The sequence below is a fragment of the Scyliorhinus torazame genome, chromosome 14 (genome assembly GCF_047496885.1).
Source record: "Scyliorhinus torazame isolate Kashiwa2021f chromosome 14, sScyTor2.1, whole genome shotgun sequence".
NCBI classification, from domain to species: Eukaryota; Metazoa; Chordata; class Chondrichthyes; order Carcharhiniformes; family Scyliorhinidae; genus Scyliorhinus; species Scyliorhinus torazame.
Window position 1 is genome coordinate 25,732,049 of NC_092720.1, and position 6,587 is coordinate 25,738,635.

The window sequence follows — 6,587 nt, forward strand, 5'->3', positions numbered from 1 at the left end:
TTGCTGTCTCAGCACTTCTGCATAGTGTGAAAAAGGTTTGCAACAACTAATAAAGAAAATTACTTTATTCACAAAAATAAGTTATACTTGCCAATAAAGTTGCCTTTTTTGTGCATTTAAATTCTCTCCTAATATTTCCATCCTCACCCCAATTTATGATCCTTTAACAATGACAGGTGTTGGGCGGCACGATGGCGCAGTGGTTAGCACTGCTGCCTCACGGCACCGAGGATCCGGGTTCAATCCCAGTCTCGGGTCACTGTCCGTGTGAAGTTTGCACATTCTCCCCGTGTCTATGTGGGTTTCCTCCAATGGCTCCAGTTTCTTCCTACAGTCAAAGCAGTGCAGGTTAGGTAGATTGGCTATGCTAAATTGCCCCTTAGTGTCCTAAGGCATGGAGGTTAGGTGTCTCACCCCACAACCCAAATATGTGCAGGGTAGGTGGATTGACCATGTGAAAATTGCCCCTTAATTGGGGAAGAAAAAGAATTGGGCACTTTATATTCATAAATAAAAATGTGGACATCAGGTTACGTGGATAGGGTAAGGTGAGTAGGCCTGGGCAGGGTGTTCATTCAGAGGCTCGGAGCAGACATGATGGGCCAAATGGCATTCAGCACCGCAGGGATTCTATGATTCTGTTTCTGTCTAATTATTAAAAATACATTCCAATTAAGGGGCAATTTATCGTGGCCAATCCACCTACCCTGCACATCTTTGGGTTGTGGGGGTGAGATGCACGCAGACATGGGGAGAATGTGCCAACTCCACACGGACAGTGACCCAGGGCCAGGATCGAACCTGGGTCCTCAGCGTCGTGAGGCAGCAGTGCTAACCATTGCACCACTGTGCCACCCGGATTCTATGATTCTAAGAATAAGACTGGATTCTAAGAATAAGACTGGATTCTTCACTCAATCGTAGCATTGACCTGACCTGCCCTAGACGGAGTGTTTTTTAAATAAACAATGTATTGTCACACTCTTAAGTACATAAAGTGGCCTCATCCTGAAGGAGCATAGGAACATTTTACTGGATTATTATTTTTTTGGGTGGGAGGGGGGGGGGGTAGATGTGTTTCTATGCATGACAATCTAGTTAATCTTTGAACCAAACTGGAACATAGATTAAATAATTCTGGGCGCCTGAAACGGTAGTAGAGGCAGATTCAACACTGCCTTCAGAAGGGAACTGGATAAGCACCCAAAGACCATAAGACCATAAGACATAGGAGTGGAAGTAAGGCCATTCGGCCCATCGAGTCCACTCCACCATTCAATCATGGCTGATTTCAACTCCATTTACCCACTCTCTCTCCATAGCCCTTCATTCCTCGAGAAATCAAGAATTTATCAACTTCTGTCTTAAAGACACTCAACGTCCCGGCCTCCACCGCCCTCTGTGGCAATGAATTCCACAGACTCACCACTCTCTGGCTGAAGAAATTTCTCCTCATCTCTGTTCTAAAGTGACTCCCTTTTATCCTAAGGCTGTGCCCCCGGATCCTAGTCTCCCCTGCTAATGGAAACAACTTCCCTACATCCACCCTATCTAAACCATTCATTATCTTGTAAGTTTCTATTAGATCTCCCCTCAACCTCCTAAACTCCAATGAATATAATCCCAGGATCCTCAGACGTTCATCGTATGTTAGGCCTACCATTCCTGGGATCATCCGTGTGAATCTCCGCTGGACCCGCTCCAGTGCCAGTATGTCCTTCCTGAGGTGTGGGGCCCAAAATTGCTCACAGTATTCTAAATGGGGCCTAACTAATGCTTTATAAAGCTTCAGAAGTACATCCCTGCTTTTATATTCCAAGCCTCTTGAGATGAATGACAACATTGCATTTGCTTTCTTAATTACGGACTCAACCTGCAAGTTTACCTTTAGAGAAACCTGGACTAGGACTCCCAAGTCCCTTTGCACTTCAGCATTATGAATTTTGTCACCGTTTAGAAAATAGTCCATGCCTCTACTCTTTTTTCCAAAGTGCAAGATCTCGCACTTGCCCACGTTGAATTTCATCAGCCATTTCTTGGACCACTCTCCTAAAGTGTCTAAATCTTTCTGCAGCCTCCCCACCTCCTCCATACTACCTGCCCCTCCACCTATCTTTGTATCATCGGCAAACTTAGCCAGAATGCCCCCAGTCCCATCATCTAGATCGTTAATATATAAAGAGAACAGCTGTGGCCCCAACACTGAACCCTGCGGGACACCACTCGTCACCGGTTGCCATTCCGAAAAAGAACTTTTTATCCCAACTCTCTACCTTCTGCCTGACAGCCAATCGTCAAAGAGAGAGTTTGCAGCGCTACAATGTAAGGGTGGGAGACTTGGGGAGTTGCTCATCTGACACAGACATGAGGAACCAACCGACGTCCCCCTGTGCTGTTTCATTCTGTGAAGTAGATGTCTTATAACTTTTTATAGGCGTGCGCGCACACCAGTAACCATGCTGTGCTTTGCGTTGAATTCCAGGATTGCCTGGAGCTGACCAGCAGGAATCTCGCTGGATCTACTGCAGGGAGGTTTGTGTATTGATAACCAAAATAAAAGTTTAGAACAAATAACATTACAACGCAGGAACAGGCCCTTCAGCCCACCAAGCCTTCGCCGATCCAGATTCCTTACTTAGACCTACTCCTGATTGCCCAAACGATCTATACCCCTCCATTCCCCACCATTCCAAGTATCTGTTTCTGTAGCCCAGCTAGAGTATGATGTCCAACACCTCAACGTCATCCACCACCCTTACAGTTGCCTAGAATTACTTAAACTTTGTTCCAGTTCGCTTCAAAGATTTAACTAGATTGCCACACACTGGGATCACTCCTAAACCAAAAAATGCTAACCAATCCTTTTAATCCAGTAAAATGTTATGCCTGTCTAATAAAACAGTGAGACGGACTCCGAGGGTGAGAAGGGTGTTCCTGGAGCGGAGTAGAGATATGGGGGGGGGGGGGGGGGGGGCGCTGCCCAACTTCTGTGGGTACTACTGGGCCGCCAATGCGACAATGGTGCGCAAGTGGGTGATGGAGGGGGAGGGGGCTGCATGGAAGAGGCTGGAGATGGCGTCCTGTGTGGGTACGAGTCTGGGGGCGCTGGCAACGGCGCCGCTGCCGCTCCCTCCAAGGAGGTATACCACGAGCCCGGTGGTGGTGGTGGCCCTCAAAATTTGGGGGCAGTGGAGGCGGCATAGGGGGGAAGTTAGGGCCTCGGCGTGGACCCCATTACGGGGGAACCACCGGTTCGCCCCAGGAAGAACAGGTGGAGGGTTTTCGGGGTGGCACAGGGCAGGCATACGAAAGTTGGAGACCTGTTTGTGGATGGGAAGTTCGCGAGCTTGGGTGAGCTGGAGGAGACGTACGGGCTCCCCCCCGGGGAACACCTTCAGGTAAGGGTGTTTGCCAGATGGCAGGTGGTGGAATTCCCACGGCTACTGCCACACACAGTACAGGACAGGGTGCTCTCGGGGTGGGGGGGGGGGGGGGGGGGGGGAGATCTCGGAAACTTACCAGGTGATGCAGGAGGAGGAGGAGGCCTCGGTGGTGCAGTTGAAAGGTAAGTGGGAGGAGGAGTTGGGAGAGGAGATTGAAGAGGGGACGTGGGCAGATGCCCTAGGGAGGGTGAACTCTTCCTCTTCATGCGCGAGGCTCAGCCTCATACAGTTTAAGGTGCTGCACAGGGCACACATGACCGGGACAAGGATGAGCAGGTTCTTTGGGGGTGAGGACAAGTGTGTTAGGTGCTCAGGGAGCCCAGCAAATCACACCCATATGTTCTGGGCATGCCCAGCGCTGGAGGAGTTTTGGAAGGGCGTAGCGAGGACGGTGTCGAGGGTGGTAGGATCCAAGGTCAAACCGGGCTGGGGGCTCGCAATATTTGGGGTGGCAGAGGAGCCGGGAGTGCAGGAGGCGAAAGAGGCCGGAATTCTGGCCTTTGCGTCCCTGGTAGCCTGGTGAAGGATTCTCCTTCAGTGGAAAGATACGAGGCCCCCAAGCGTGGAATCCTGGATCAGCGATATGGCAGGGTTCATTAAATTGGAGAGGGTGAAATTCGCCTTGAGAGGGTCGGTACAAGGGTTCTTTAGGCGGTGGAAACCGTTCTTAGACTTTCTGGCAGAACGATAGACATTGGTCAATGGCAGCAGCAGCTCGGGGGGGGGGGGTTTACTTTATTTTTGTTTGTTATTTACACTGGAGGGGGTGTATACACCTGTTGTCTTAAGTCGGGGTGTTAATGTTAGTTTATTATTTAGGTACAGGGGGGGAGGGGTTTGGGGGGTTGCTTTTTTTGATTGTGTTTTGTACTTGACCCTGTTGGGTTCTTTTTTCTTTCTCATTTTGTTATTGATATTTTATGAAAACCTTTAATAAAAATTTTTTTTTTTTTTTTTAAACCAGTGAGACGCCACATTACATACTTAAATGAGTGACAGTTTAAAAAAAAAACATCTGCTCAGACTAGGACAGGTCAGCAATGGTGCAGAGAAGATTTACTAGAATGGTACAAAAAAATACTTCGTTTTATATATTTTATCACTAAGCGATGTCTCCAAGCAGCATGCAGTGCTTTTGAAGTATGGTCATTGTTATAATGGAGGATGGTGTTTTTCAAACGTTTTTTTGCCCGGTACCCATTTTTACCAGTCGGCCCGCGACCCACCATTTCCGCTGCCCTTTCATGTGACCGGTGAGCCTGCTTGGTCCTCATAACCTCACTTACTTTGTCGTTCAGTGTTACATTCCTGCTGAGGACTTCAGCTGATGATTTATGATCTCACTGCATCTGTCGAATAAAATTGAGAGGTTTGTCCTCGAACTTGCCATACATAGTCTTCAAATGCCTTTTGAAGCTTTGAGGGTTTCAATCTTTATTCACCAGTACTTCCCTGCATATAACACACATGAACTTTGCATCCTGATTTACATTGGCACAGTTAATAAACCCATACCTTAAGAATACATCTTTATATTGCTTTGTTCCTGATTTCAGCTTCTTCTTCATGGGTTGTTCATCAGAGGCCCTGGAGCTCATGCCATTGCTGGCAGCTACAAAATGGAGGAATCTCTCGCGTCAGTGTATGGGGCGCATGACCAGCTCTCTGCCACCGCTTTTAGAGAGAGGACTTCATCGATTTTTCTTTCAAAGGAATCTGCTGAGTCAACGCAGTGACGTCAGGAGGAGGCCATCTGCCTCGCTGGGCTCTGGTCCTGCGCTGCTTGATTTGATTTGATTTGATTTATTGTCATGTTGAGGGGGAACGCATGCGCAGGACGGTCAGCACTCTGCAAAGTGGCCGTGGCCATTAGGCACTTCATCCTGCGATGGGGACCGCCGTGACCGATGGCCCCACCTCGACCCTGACTTTGGAAATTACTGATGTAGGGAGCGCAGCAGCAATGTAGGCACGCAACATGCCCTATAAACAGCAATGTGATAATATCTGGATAATTTGTTGCGTTGGTTGAGGGACACAAATTGGCCGGGGCACCAGAGATTATTGCCCCCCCCCCCCCCCCCCCCCCCCCAACCCTCCTCACAGTAGTGTTGTGAGATATTTCCATACATCCAATCAGGCAGATGAGGCCTCAGAATAACATCTCGACTGAAAGACAGCACCTCCTCAATTTTGCACGGGAGCGAGTGGTGCAGTGGTTAGCACTGCTGCCTCACGTCGCCGAGGACCCTGGGTTCAATCCCAGCTCTGGGTCATTGTCCGTGTGGAGTTTGCATTCTCCCTGTGTCCGCGTGGGTCTCACCTCCACAGCTCAAAGATGTACAGGGTAAGTGGATTTACATTTCCTTACATTACATTGACAATGCAATTAAGTTACTGTGAAAAGCCCCTAGCCACTATATTCTGGCGCCTGTTTCGGGTACATAGAGGGAGAATTTAGAATGTCCAAATTACCTCCCTCAGTGTACCTGAATGCGGCTAGGGCATTTTCACAGTAACTTAATTGCAGCGTTAATGTAAGCGTACTTGGACACTAATAAAGATTATTATTATATTATATTATAATTGAGAGCCTCAAAAGCTTTTGAAAAATTGTTATTTATATCTGAGGTGTCTCATTTTAACATGCATGGTGTGACTCTGTATATACTCTGCCATCCAGTGGACATTGCCAGTTCTGCGGCACACAGTGAATGAAATGAATGAATGAAAAATGCTTATTGTCACAAGTAGGCTTCAAATGAAGTTACTGTGAAAAGCCCCTAGTCGCCACATTCCGGCGCCTGTTCGGGAACGCTGGTACGGGAATTGAACCGTGCTGCCCTGGTCTGCTTTCAAAGCCAGCGATTTAGCCCTGTGCTAAACAGCCCGGTTTAAGAGGCTGAGCCCTCAATTTTTCACTGATCTTAAGTTGCATTTAGTTGGGGCAGTAGGCAGTTGGCGTCTACTTATGCTCGCAGCTCGTCTGTTGATTTTGTCACTATTCTCAAGACTATGATTCCAAATATTTCCCCATTTTCATTAACAGCATCTAACATGAAACATGGGGTTAATATAAAACATTTTATTTATAATTCATTTTGCTTGATTGGAACAACAACTTAACTCCAAAAATCTTAAAAT